Here is a 13,807-nt window from a genome sequence, read left to right as displayed (position 1 = left end):
GCTGGCATCGCCCTAATAAGGACAAGGGAAGCGAGTGCCATCTGTTCAGTTCAGATATAATTTTCGCAATAAGGGGGGGGGGGGGGGGTAATTAAGTTGATACAATAAACTAGGGAGCCTACCTATCTTCAACCCCAGATAAGTAATATGCCTTTTTACCGTTGAGGGAGACAGACCGCTAGAAGGCCAAAGATGAGGGGAATTTGCAGTGTGTAGTTCCAGGACCTCACTCTTAGAGGAGTTTATTTTATAGCCTGAGAAAGATCTAAAAAGATGGAGGAGATCTATCAAAGGTCCCAAATGTTGCTGGGGATTAGACATGAAAAGCAATAGGTCATCCGCGTATTACGCCATCTTGACCTCCTTTTTCCCTACTGTGATTCCTGAAGAGTCCTCTTAGAGTCCTCTATGAATCTGGCCAGAGGCTCAATGGCTAAGTCAAAAAGGAGCAGGGAGAGCGGGCATCCCTGTCTGGTCCCTCTCTGGAGGGGGAAAGTGTGAGATAAAAACCCTCCTGTATGAACTCGTGCGGCTGGACTCTTGTACAGCCCCTGTAAGAAGGTACGTATGTCCCCAAAGATCTTGAATTTGTCAAGCACCGACCCCAGCCAGTCCAACGCTTTTTCCGCGTCCGAAGCTAATAATATGGGAGCTGTGTCTGGCTGAGGGCAGCGCCGGATCCAATCCAAAGCTGCTAGTACCTTTCTAATGTTGGCCACCCCCAAACATCCTTTTATAAAACCTACTTGCGAGGGCCCTATCAAGGTGGGCATCAGGATGCTCAATCTATCCGCCAGGATCTTGGTTAACAGCTTGAGGTCCTGATTGATGAGTGAGATCGGGCGATAGGAGCCCGGGTCCTGTGGATCCTAATTAGGCTTCAGTATCAATTTAATGTAGGCCACATTGAAATAGGTGGGAAAATTACCCGTGTGCAAAAGTTGATTAAAATATTCCACTAGGGTGGGGGCGATATGTTCCTGCAACGTCTTATAGAACTCTCCCGAAAACCCATCAAGTCCTGGCGCTTTCCCGTTGTGTAACGATCTTATGGTGTATAGAATCTCCTCTGCCGATATTTCAGCGTTTAGGATCCCCTGCTGTTCCGCTGTCAGGGATGGGAGCTTAATTTTGGATAAGAAGCAGTTACCCTCCTCTTCCTCCCCTGGGGTGTCTCGATATAGTACTTCCCTAGCATCTCATTGATCAATTTAGGGTTCGTCTGCAATGCTCCACCCTCATCTCTTAATGACGTGATGACTGTGGGGGCCCTTCTACCCCTGGCTAAATTTGCAAGCATTTTGCTAGACTTATTCCCATAACAAAAAAGGTCAGTCTGAGACTCTGAGCGATACATGGCCTCCCGTCTATCAAGCAGCAATTCAAACCTCCTTCTAGCTGCCAAACATATATCCTTAAGCTTAGTCGTGGCCATCTGAAGAAAATTTGTGTATGCCATTAGCAAGGCAGTGCTAGCTTCCTGATACTGCTGAGCAACCCCTTTACGTAAATTACTCACATAGCTGATTATCCGCCCTCTCAAAACTGCTTTGGCAGTTTCCCAATAGATTGAGACATCTGACGCACCCCGAGGATTATCACCCTGAAACTCAAACCACCAACCTCGTAGAATATCTTTGAAGTTGTCATCCTGGGCAAGGAACAAGGGAAAACACCATAGAAAATCAGTTCCTCTAGGATACGTATTCTGCAAGAATATGGAGATAGGTGAGTGATCAGAGATGAGTAACTCATGGATCTCGGAGGATATTACCCTAGAGGACATGTGTGAGGAAACCAAAAGATAGTCAATTTGAGACAAAGCATTATGGGCATGGGAGAAGGGCGTATATTCTCCATTATCAGGATGTAGGGAACGCCATGTGTCGTGTAGACCTGTGGAGGCCAGTAAAGGTTGTAACCTCTTATCAGACAGCCTTATGGAACCTTTAAACCCTTCAGCTTTTTTCCGGTCTTCTAGAACAGAGGCAACTGAGTTAAAATCGCCACCTACAACCCTGTTGCACGTACCATCTGCATGCAATCTGTTCTCTAGAAGAGCGTAAAAATGTGCATTGTTATCATTTGGAGCATAGAAATTGTGAATGCTATAAGAGGTTCCTTCGAATACAACCTGTAAACTATGCCACCTACCCTCGCTATCATGGGATTCTGAGGTCACCATTCCTGAAAAATGCTTGTGGAGCAGTGTAAGTACTCCTGCCCTGTGCTCTCTGGCCGAGGATCCGTACACAGAGCCTACCCAGAACTTCTTTAGACGAAAGAAGTCCTTTTCATCAAGATGGGTCTCCTGGAGGAGAACTATATCTGGCTGTAGGCGTTTTAGATGTCGCAAAATTTTGGAACGTTCCAGGAGATAATCTTCATTATAGCTCTAGAGACCCTGGCAGAGAGAGCAACTGGTGAGTAAGGAGGGAGGGAAGAGGGGGAGAACACAACAAACTTAACAAATGACAGAAACTCTGCCTGTAGATACCCGCCAGGTACTTAGGCTAGATGACTTTTGCCTATCCTAAATCCCTAATACACCGCCTAGTAGGTATAATAACTAGTGAGGTTAACTTTACTATCGCATGTGAACTAAAAAAAAAACATCCTGACTACATACAAGAATATCGCTCCTGCAGGCATCATGAAACAAAGCAAAGCTCTTATGAGCCTGAGTTTTACTACTACATTTCAGAAATTAACGCAGTAGTCTCTTGGTTCACTAATGCTGGAGACTTGGTAGCTTCATCTTTTACTTCTGGAGCGTCTTCTTGGGCCAGTTCGCGAACGGCTCCTCCGCTGGCGATCCATGGATCCCGCAGGCACCTGTGGAGCGGATCTTGGAGAAGAGGCAGCCTTCCTTTGCTCTGAGCTGATGATCCCGCTGATAGCCTTTTCTGCCTCAAAAGGGGAGCAAAATGTAATTGAGCTTCCCTGTGCACAGTGGATCCTCAACACTGCCGGAAACATAAGTTGGAAGCGAATGTTCTGATGGTATAGCTTAGTACATATAGGGCTGAAAGCCTTGCGTTTTTTCGCCGCCTCCGTTGAAAAGTCCTCGAATAGTAGTATTCTGTAGCCTCTGAGGGTAATCGAGTACTTCCTGCTGCGACAGCTGCGCAGCATGGCCACCTTTTCGTTAAAGTCGTTTGAATATAACTTGGAGCGGCTTTTCATCTCAACTCCGAGAAGACTTTGCGGTGGCGTCCTTGCTCAAGGCTTTTTCTAGGCCCACCCTGTGGGCGCATTCCACCCTGCAGAAGAAGTTTAAACCCAGGGCTTCTGGCAATTCTCGTTCGCAAAGATCTAGAAGCTCTGGCTGTTTAATGGATTCCAGTAAGCCCACCACTCTCAGGTTATTACGGCGGGACCTGTTCTCTAGGTCATCAACCTTTGAACGTAAGTAATCCAGAGCCTGCTGTTGCGTCTGCATAACTGAGTCAGAGTCCTCCACATGTTGCTGGAGAGAGCATAGCTCCCTTTCTAAGTTCCCAACCTGAAGACTGGTCTGGCTGAATTCCTCTCTCAGAGAATTAAACAAGGCCAGTATGGTGGTCTCCAAAGTCCTTTGGATATCTGGCATAATGTGCAGCGCCACTTCAATGGCCAGCTTTTTATAATCCAGGGGATCGGAGCTTCCCATTAGCGTTTCTGCACCTTGGGAATTCTGAGAGCTCTCTTCTTGAAAAAGCAGCAGCTGGCTATCCGCCACCTTAGCTGCGCACTGAGAGGTCGTCTGGTGCGTGTCTGCAGGTTTCTGCCCGCTCCGCAGGAGGTAGCGGTCCATCGGCGGCTAGGAGTGAAACAGCGTCACTCGCCTCACATGGCAGTGCCGGAACCAGCTGAGCCTAGTGCGCACGCGCGGGATCTGGCAGAGGGACGGGAGGATTGCGGAGGCAGCGCTGAGGTGAGGAAGGCAGCACTGTAGACAGGGAGGGCGAGAGTGATTAAAACAGGGAAGGGGGCGCTGGGCACCCTGTATTAACGGACGTCCCCTTGGGCACCTTAGGTAGGTGATTGACAGGTTATAAAAAACTGTTTTTTGGGCTAATAGAGCCACAAGCAGGTTTAATAAGACCAGCTTAGGATTCATGTTATTAGTACGGACATGGGCATATGTTTAGGTTATAGGGGTAAAATCTCATGACAGAATCCCTTTAAATCTAATATTTCCCCTTTAAAGACGTAACTACTTGCTTTTTTTAGTGGATATTTCTTTCTCATGACAGAATCCCTTTAAAGTTACCGATATAAGATCGGATTGTATTGCGATTATATGTATGTGAGATCTGAGCAATCAGATATTAGGCAGCACTGCAATGTACCTGTCTAGTGAAGTGACGGTATGGTATTGGGTGTACAGCTGGTTTGCATCCCCGTAGTGCACCCTGGGTAACGCTAAATGAACCATCAAATACTGGCGGTCTGACAAAAAAAGCTCATGGACATAAATTTAAATCTATATATATTGTGTGTATGGTATGTGTGGTATATATTGCATGGCAGGAAAACGGACGTGCTATGTGCATGTGATAGATATTTATCTGTTGTCCATGAATAGTGCTGCGAAATAACAAGAATACCCAATCAGTAGTATCTGACTCATTGACCTACAAGCAAGAAGCAGTGAGGGATCATGTTTTTTCAGATGTTTAAAATGTACGAATATTCGATATAGCGAATATATAGCACTATATTCTAAATATTCGCAAATCGTCGAATGTGGTTGAAGTAAGAGACTGTGTGGGCATGATCCAAGGTAAGTTATATCTGTATTTTCTATCTGATATTAGAACATTTGGTGCAGTCGACACAGAAGGTATCTGGAAATTCAAAAAATGGTGTGCATGGCTGCCAGATTCTTAGTTAACTATCTTTGTCAACATGAGTGAGGCTTGGTTCACACCTGAGCGTATTCGGTATGCGCATTTTACAGGCGTATTTGGGGGGCGTTTTTGTATTTAGGAAACGCTCGTAATACGCGCATTTGTGTGATTGACAACAGAGGGGATCTGTGGAGGTCAGTGTTATGGGGGATCTGTGGATGACGCTGTTATGGGGTGGATCTGTGGATGGCACTGTTATAGAAGATGTGTGCTATGACACATAGGGCCTTGAGGGGGGCCAGCATAAGACACACATTTAGCATCTTATGCTGGTCCCCCTCATGGCCCTATGTGTCCCCTCATGTGTCCTAAACTGCGCACATAACTGGCTTTGTGTGCAAAGTATTTTACTACTGTCTGAAAAAAGCTCTCTCCTATTGATAAAATGGCCAGCCTCTGTACTCACTTTCACTATGAATGCACTGCAGCGAGGTCACTTAGTAACGCTCCTGCTTCCTGAATTAAGTGACGTCAGTCAGGCGCTGGCCAGCTCGCTGCAGTGCATTCAAAGTGAGTACAGAGGCTGGCCATTTTATCAATAGGAGAGAGCTTTTTTCAGACATTAGTGTAGTAGTACGTACGCGTGTTTTTAAATGAGCAAACAAGAAACGCCCATTGTCGCGCGTTCCCGCTGAAGTCTACGGGCGGGAACGAGCGACAATACGCCCCAAAGAAGCTCCTGTACTTCTTGGGGCGTAGGGCGTTTTACAGCGCCTTCGTACGCGCTGTAAACCGCTCAGGTGAGGACCATGCCCATAGGGAATCATTGGTTCTTGCCTGTTGAGCGCGTAGGAACGCGCTGTAAAACGTTCAGGTGTGAACCCAGCCTAAGGAATTGCCTAATGTCATATAAAGAAAAATAATTATCTTTATTATTGTGTTATGTAGTATTTTCGCACTTTTTACGTCAATTTACTGAGATGTAATCTGTACGATTACTTTGATATTTGTTTAATAAAAAAATGGGGGGAAAAAAACTCTTCTTATCAGTTTAATATCTGATACGTCCCCTATCTGGGGACCATATATTAAATGGATTTTTCGAACAGGGAGATGGAAAAAGAGCTTGCTCTGTCCACTCCACGCATTGACCTGGTATTGCAGTACCTCCAGGACCGGTGCACCCCTTCTAATCTGGTATGAAAAAACAGAATGAAATTGAGAGAGAAATGGATTGTCAGCATCCTGCCATCAAGCAAGCAAGTAAGTATTCAAGTTGCTGTGCCCTGTCTCAGGAGTGAGCCTGCACTTCAGCTTCTCCCCTGTGAGGCTGGTGCTGTGCTGCTTTCTGCATCCCTGCATCTAGCCTGCTGTCAATCTCTTAATTGCATCACCTGTGTGTGGGTTTGTTCCAGCACCAAGCAAGCCAGCCATCCAGTCAGTCACCTCTCCTCACAGTCCAAATCCAATTAAGATTGATGGCTTAATTGTTGTGTTAATTGGCTTATCACCTGATTGAAGTGTCACGATAACACCTGAATGCAGTTTTTGGACCTCCTTCCACTCTGTTCACCCCTGTTTTGATTTGGGCCTATTGTGCACACCTGGGCAGTCTGCTGAGTTGTTCCTTAGAATTTACCCTTTTGTAGCAAGTTTTCTTGATGTAACCAATTTTGTTTTCCTATTTTTTCATAAAATAAGTAAAGTTTGTTTGCCTGTGTCTCCCTCTTGTGGATTTATGAAACTGGATGACTTCTATGTAGGCTAAAATGTTTGTCCAGCACTTCCTATGTATCAGCAATAGCTGGACCTGCCTTGTCTGGCCAATGGACGGAACACTGCACGTGTCACAAGCGGCTAGTAAGGTCAGAGGTCAAGTAAAGTCAGGTCACTGACGGAACACTCAACAATGGGGCCGTGACATCACAATCAACAATGCATAGATACCTTTTTTTTATTTTTTTATTTTCTCTCTCACTACTCTCCATTGACTTCTTATCGGTCATCCTGCTTGGCACACTTTGGCACCAGGAATTTCGTGCGAAGAAAGGGCGTGACCAAAAGTGGTGGGTGGAGCTATGCAGATCCGAAAAACTCGAAATGCAGCAGGCTGTTGATTTCAGAGCGTAGGACGCACGGTTTCCCTGGTTTGTGAGAGAAAGAAGCCTCCCGGACTGTCTCTGCAGCTGGGGCCTGTAGCCTATCGCCCTCAGAAGTGTTCTGCATTCAGGAGCATCGGCCTGTAGGGCAAACCCTTTTCTGGTTATCGCTTCTCGGCCTTTTGGCTAAGATCAAGTGTAGATCTAGCTGAGTGGCCATGGATCCAGAATTACCCTGTTAAGGGGGCACCTGGGAGCCAGCTGAAGACGATCCAACTGCACCATGGGTGTGACTATTGAATTCGCCAGGGCCAATGAATATCGGGTCCGCAACGCATTTGCCATTTACGTGGATGAAGAAAAGAAATCAAAGTTTACTGATGAGTATTTAGTTAAGGAGGTCTTATTCAAGACGCTGCATGTACAGAAGACGGACATCTTGTGTTTCCAGGATCAGATCGGTGGACGCCGTACTTTAGTGCTGACCTCCATTGCTGCCTGCCAGAATTTATATTTATTCCTGGAAGCAAATCGGAATAATACGGAATTGGACGGACTCACTTTCACCGTGCTATACAACCGGGATGTGCACCTAACAGTTTTTATGTACAACCCTTATGTGGATATCGACGACATTTATTTGTTCCTGACAAAGTTTTGTGAAAAAGTTGTCTATTCGCACAAGGTTGTGGGCAGTCATGGACTGTGGACTGGGAAGCACAAGTTTTTTGTCCGTTTTCGCCCAGACCCGACTGGACCTGGCGGCGTGCGACATCCGCCGCAGACCTTCACCTTGGGAAAGGACAGAGGGCTAATTTTCTTCCAAGATGCACCTAGCTACTGCAGGCGGTGTAAAATTTACGGACATATACAGGAGAATTGCACGCAGGAGGACCGTGTGTGTCAGAAATGCCAGAAATCTGGACATGTGGCAAGAGTTTGCCCTAATCAGCTTGTGTGCAACCTGTGTGACAAGGAAGGGACATGCCTTTAACAACTGCCCTGTCCGGGGGTACAGAGCGCGGTCCTATGCAGAGGCTGCCAGGTCCAAACCAGAAGAACCGGCTCAGAGGACTGCCAGTGCGACCCTGCATGAGGGAGAAGACCGGATCCATGTCCCCAGACCAGTACAGCAGGACGCCGCCCAGCAGTGAGCCTGAGGTCGGAGGCGGAGAGGATCGTATCTGCAGGGGTCTGTACACCACCAAATCTGCCCCAAAACGATCCCTCCGTGCTGCCCCAGCATGAACAGAAGACAGCACCGCCCCCTTCACAGTTAGAGCGGCGGGAAAGTGAACAGCTCGGCTCCTTCACTGAGCTTCAGGAGGCCACGCCCCCCTCGTCACAGCAGCGTACACGCCCCCTCCTCACTCAGAGTGGACGGCAGGAGCCTCTGCAGGCTGATTTACGACCCTTATCTTCACAGGCTGGATCGCAGCCTGTCATTGCCAGAGAGTCACAGCAGAGTTTGTTTAACACAGCTGAGGATTATATCGCCCCAACAACAGAGCAAGCAGTGGAGATGGTTGCTGCAGATCTGGCTCTGCTCCTAGAGCCCAGTGGAGTCTTACAGGGAGAAGGTGAGAGTGGGCTTATGTCTGATACCCCTGCAGTGTTTAAATGGGATGATGTAGAGGAGGGAGGTGAGGAGGACATGGCTACCAGCAGTGCTTTGGCCCCTTCTTGTACAAGAGCAGCTGAGGATGTTACTGACTCTGTTGTAAAGAGACCTCGTCTGCTGCCACCAGAGGGCGCCCCGGGCTCCCATAGCCCAATACGTCAGGAGGTGTACCCCCAGCCCCTGATAGCTGAAAACACAGTGTCTTTTTTAGACGTCGACGGACCCTTAACCTCCTGCGCATCAAGAAACATGCCTCCAGGAGGGATAGGTTAAAGCTTAGATGGGGTATTTACAATTATACCTTTAACAAAATCCTGCAATGGGGGGACAAACTCAGTGTAATGTCCTATCCATGAACGTTCGTCTTCTTACTTCAAAAGTTCACCGCACGGCTATTTTGGACTTTGTGCATAACCAAAATCCGGACATTGCATGTTTGCAGGAGTGTGGTATTGGTGCACCTGTTTCCGTAGGGGAATGGCCATATGGTGATGCAGTATGGTCAGGCTCCAGCGAAAATAAAAATGATGGGGTGGGTATTTTGTTGGGGAATAAAAACTACGTGTTTGATAGTTATACTGTGGTTGAGCCGGGTCGCTGTGTTATAGCAGTTATTAAACATAGGGGATGGCGATTCCGTATTGTCAATATGTACTGTCCTGCAGTTAGGAAAGACAGGATGGCTTTGCTTGATAAAATTCAGTTTTATTTAGTTGGCAGGTTGCCCACGTTATTATTGGGGGATTTTAATTGTACTATTGAGGGTGGGAAAGTTGATGGTACTGGCCAAAAATTGAAAAAGATCATATTGGATTTTCTTTGTCTGATGCGGGGAGGGTGATGGGGAATCCGCGCCATACACATTTAAATCTGATAAGGGGGGAATTCAGTCCAGAATTGATTATATTTTTATGTCCAAGAATTTGAAATGCACACAAATGTCACAATGTGAAGTTATCTTCTCGGACCATGTGTGTTTGACTGCGAGGGTGGAAAGTGATGTGGAATGTATGTATGGCAGGGGTGTGTGGAAGATGAATATGAGATTGTTGGATGAGGAGAGAGTGACAAAGGATTTCATGTGTCAGTATGCTAAGTGGCAGGAGAGGAAGGGTGTGTTTGCTGATATACTTGGATGGTGGGAATGGGTGAAATCGCGTTTTAAATTATTTTTCAAAAAGTGGAGTTTTAGGAGGGCGAGGGAGAAAAAGCGCCAGTTTAAGTCGCTTCATCAGCGTTTGGACTGGTTGTGGCGTTTAAGGGATATGGGGGTGGATGTGACGGAGATGCTGGAAGAAGCCAGACGGGAGAGAGACTCTGAAATTGACAAAAAAGGGAAGGAAATAATCTTCCGCTCTAAAATTGATATTTTGGATAAGGATGAAAAATGTTCTAGATTTTTCTTTAAAAAAAACATGTAGTAAGACTGGGGATATGGATGGTTTGCTTAATTGTGAGGGTGAATGTGTTATGGGTAAGGACATGATTGGAGTGGCTGAACAGTTTTATAGGGTTTTGTATGCGACTAAATGGGTAGATGAATCTCTGAGAGCGGATGTGATGAACGCGTTGGATGCGAAGTTAGGAACGGCTGATCAGGATGTTTTGTGTGAGGGTTTTACCGCGGATGAGATTAGGTATGTGGTGCATGCGTGTAAAAGGAATAAAACGCCTGGTAAGGATGGTTTGCCTGTGGAATTTTATGTGAAAATGTGGGATGTGATTGGTGAGGATTTTTGTGCGGTATGTAAGTTTATGTGGGAGACTGGTGTGATTGGTGCGTCAATGAGAGAAGGTGTGGTAGTGCTTAATTATAAGAAGAAAGGTGATCGTAACAAGCTGGAAAATTGGCGTCCAATTACGTTGCTGAATGTTGATTACAAAGTGTATAGTAAGTTGTTGGCGAATAGAATGCGACGAGTGGTTGGTGCTGTGGTGGATGAGGACCAAGTGTGTGCGGTGCCTGAGAGACGCATGAGTGAAAATTTGTTTTTGTTGAGAGATTTGATTGGTGACTGTCTGGTGAGGAAGCAGAAGTGTATGTTGTTGGCGTTGGATTTTGAGAAAGCGTATGACAGAGTGGCTCATGTTTTTATGTTTGGGGTTCTTGAGGCAATGGGTTTTCCTCAGAAGTTTGTGGATGCGGTTAAAAGTTTGTATGAAAATGTTTCAAGTGTGATTTTGGTGAATGGTTTTGTGAGTGGAAAGGTGCAGGTTGGCAGTGTTGTGAGGCAGGGGTGTCCGCTGTCCCCTGTTTTGTTCATTTGTGTGATTGAGGTGCTGTTGTGTTTGTTGCGGAAGGACAAGGTGATGAAAGGTTTGCTTGTGCCGGGTAGTATGGGTAAGACTGTGAAGTGTCTGGGTTATATGGATGATGTGGTGATTGTCAGTCATAATTTGGCGACTATGCGGAGAGGACGTTTGTGGTTGGATTTGTTTTGTGGTGCGTCTGCGTTTAAGGTGAATTGGGGTAAGTCTGTGTTTAAATGTTTTGGGGATGATAGTGTGTTGCTAGAGGATGTGCAGAATAAAAAGGGTGCGGTGAAAGTTTTGGGTATGTGGCTGAATGATGACCTTAAAGGGAATGAAAGTTGGGATGAATGTGGTAAGAAAGTGGAACGAAAGTAGAATTTTTGGAGACTGCGTCAGCTATCTTTGACTGGTAAGGTCCTGATAGGTAAAGCTGTTGTTTTGCCTATTGTTCTTTTCGTGGCAGGAGTGTATCCTGGCCGTACAAAAAATGTTAAAAAGGTGGAAAAATTGGTTTTCACATTCCTGTGGAGGAGCAAAATGGAAAAGCTGAAGACGGAACATGTTTATAAACAATTGCAAAATGGAGGGTTGGACTTTCCAAATTTGGAAGTGTTTTTGGGGCTCAATTATATTAAAATGTTTGTTGTCTTGCTTGATAAGAAAACTAAAAGTGCTCGCATTCAGAATAGGTCCTATACATTCCACTACAGATGGGACAAATGGTTGGAGAGTATATATCACCGTTCTCAAATGTAAAGGGAAATCCTGTACTATGTTATTTTGTTTTATTTGTGTTTTACACTGTTATGTTGTTTTTTTTATCTACTTTGTTTCGGGTTTGTTAATGCTTTGAGTTTATCCATATATAATGCATATATGTTCAGATGAACCGATTTATGTGATACCATTTCTGCTTTTTATTTGCTTTATTACATATATGCCTATCATAGATTCATTCCATTATATTCTGTTTTGTTTGTTTAGATAAAAAAATGTTAATAAAAATAATTTTACAAGAAAACTAAAAGTGCGTGTATGGCGAGATACTTGGCTGGGTGGATGCTGTATGAGGGATGCGTTGGAGTGTGAGGGATGCGACTGTACCTGTGTCTTTTAGATGTCCTGAGTGGTATGCTGTGATTGAAAAGTTTGTTAGGAAATATGATTTGCTGTCTCAGCCGATGAAAGAGTTTAAAGATAAGAAGCGAATGTTGCAGGGCATGAGAGAAAGTGAGATTGTGTGTGACTTGACGGGCTTGCGTGTGACTGAGGCGGTGTGCGTATGGAAGAAATTGTCAATCAAGGGGGTGTCCAATACGCAGAAGGATGGGATTGCAGAATGTGTTGCCTGTGCGAGAGGTACAGAAGAAAAGGGATCTGGTAAGAGTGGATGTATGCCCGAGGCCTGGATGTGGTGCGCCTGAATCAGTTAAACATTTGTTTTGGGACTGTGAGTACGCGAAAGGTGTGTGGAAGAAAATGGGTGGACTGGTGACTGCTCTGACTGGTGTGACAGTTTTAAATTGGAAGGTGGCGATGTATCGAATGGGTGCAAGGGGTCGTGTAAATGTTTGTATGCTGTGGTTTATTACAGTGTGTGTGTTGGAAAGTCTGTGGGACGTTAGGAATATTTTTTTTTCAAACTTGAGGAAGTGTCAGTAGATGTATGTGTGAACATTGCGTTATCTCGGCTGTACGTTATTTACATGTGGGATAAATGGAAAGGTGTGTATATTGACGCAGAGGGTATATGGAAAGCGAAGAGGTGGAGAGAATTCCTCACTAAATGATATGTACTAAATATATGTACCCAGTTTGTACTATTGTTGATTTTGCTTATTGCTTTTTTCACTTATGTACATGTTTTTTATTAAAATAAAATAAATCTGTTTAATATCTGCAATGTCCCCTATCTGGGGACAATATATTAAATGGATTTTTCGAACAGGGAGATGGAAAAGGAGCTTGCTCTGTCCACTCCACGCATTGACCTGGTATTGCAGTACCTCCAGGACTGGTGCACCCTTCTAATCCAGTATGAAAAAACAGAATGAATTGATTGCAAGCAAGTGGAAAGTTGTGTGTCATGCTTCAGTCTGCACTCCAGCTCCTTCTCTCCCCTGTGCTGTGCTGCGTACCTGCATCTAGTCTGTCCATCTCCTACTGCGGCCAGTCTCCTCACTCCAAATCCAATTAAGACTGATTGATTAATTAATTGGCTTATCAGCTGAATGAAGTGTTTGGACCTCCACACACCTGGGGATTGGGCTGTTGTGCACATGGGATCTTCTGTTCCTCCAAATTGACACGTTTCAAGCAAGCTAGCTGGATGATAACATTTTGTTTTTCCATTCCTTAAAGGGGTATTCCCATCTTAATGATCACTGTTAAATCTGTTAATGATTTAACAGTGATAATTTTTCTCAATATATATCTAATTAACTAATTCCCACCCCTTAGAAGAAAATGAACATTTACTTAACTGACTGTTGTCTTCCGTCTCTCCTGGTTACGGCCACCGCTCTTCTAAGGAACCGCGGTGGCCGCTCTTGCGCAGACTACTTCTTCTCTTCTCCCGGCCGGGCGCAGTCCCGAAAGCGCACGCTGAGGCCGTGCATGCACTATGATTTCTTCCTGACCAGTATAGTATACTTGCCAGGAAGAAGTCACCAGGGCGCATGCGCGGCGGTGTGCATGTTCAGTCCAGCGCGCGGCCGGGAGAAGACGTCAATCAAGATGGAGCCTACCCCCGCCGGGAGCAGGTAAGTATAAAACAGCTTGATGAGAATACCCCTTTAAGCAAGTAAAGTTTGCCTGTGTCTCCCTCTTGTGGAGCTTCTGAAGTGGTTTTTGGGGGCGAGAAAGTTGTCCAGCACTGTGCTGGGCCTCCTCCTCCTCTGCTGACAATGGACGGAACACTGCACGTGTCACAAGGGGCTAGTCAGCAGCTGGTCACTGGATAACATCCCAAGGGGCCCTGACGGAACACTGAACAATGG

At 45.6% G+C, this 13,807-nt stretch overlaps 1 non-coding gene and 1 pseudogene across 1 annotated transcript; both read left to right on the top strand.

Annotated features, from left to right (window-relative positions):
• The first annotated feature begins 5,838 nt into the window (after positions 1-5,838).
• LOC122942774 lies at positions 5,839-6,024 on the top strand. Its single transcript, XR_006390703.1, has one exon. It is a non-coding gene; the product is annotated as a U2 spliceosomal RNA (small nuclear RNA).
• Positions 6,025-12,666: 6,642 nt separating this feature from the next.
• On the top strand, positions 12,667-12,836 carry LOC122942830 (annotated as a pseudogene).
• Positions 12,837-13,807: the final 971 nt, after the last annotated feature.

Source organism: Bufo gargarizans, chromosome 6, assembly GCF_014858855.1.
Source record: "Bufo gargarizans isolate SCDJY-AF-19 chromosome 6, ASM1485885v1, whole genome shotgun sequence".
Classification (NCBI taxonomy): domain Eukaryota; kingdom Metazoa; phylum Chordata; class Amphibia; order Anura; family Bufonidae; genus Bufo; species Bufo gargarizans.
This window is presented reverse-complemented; position numbering and strand designations above follow the sequence as displayed.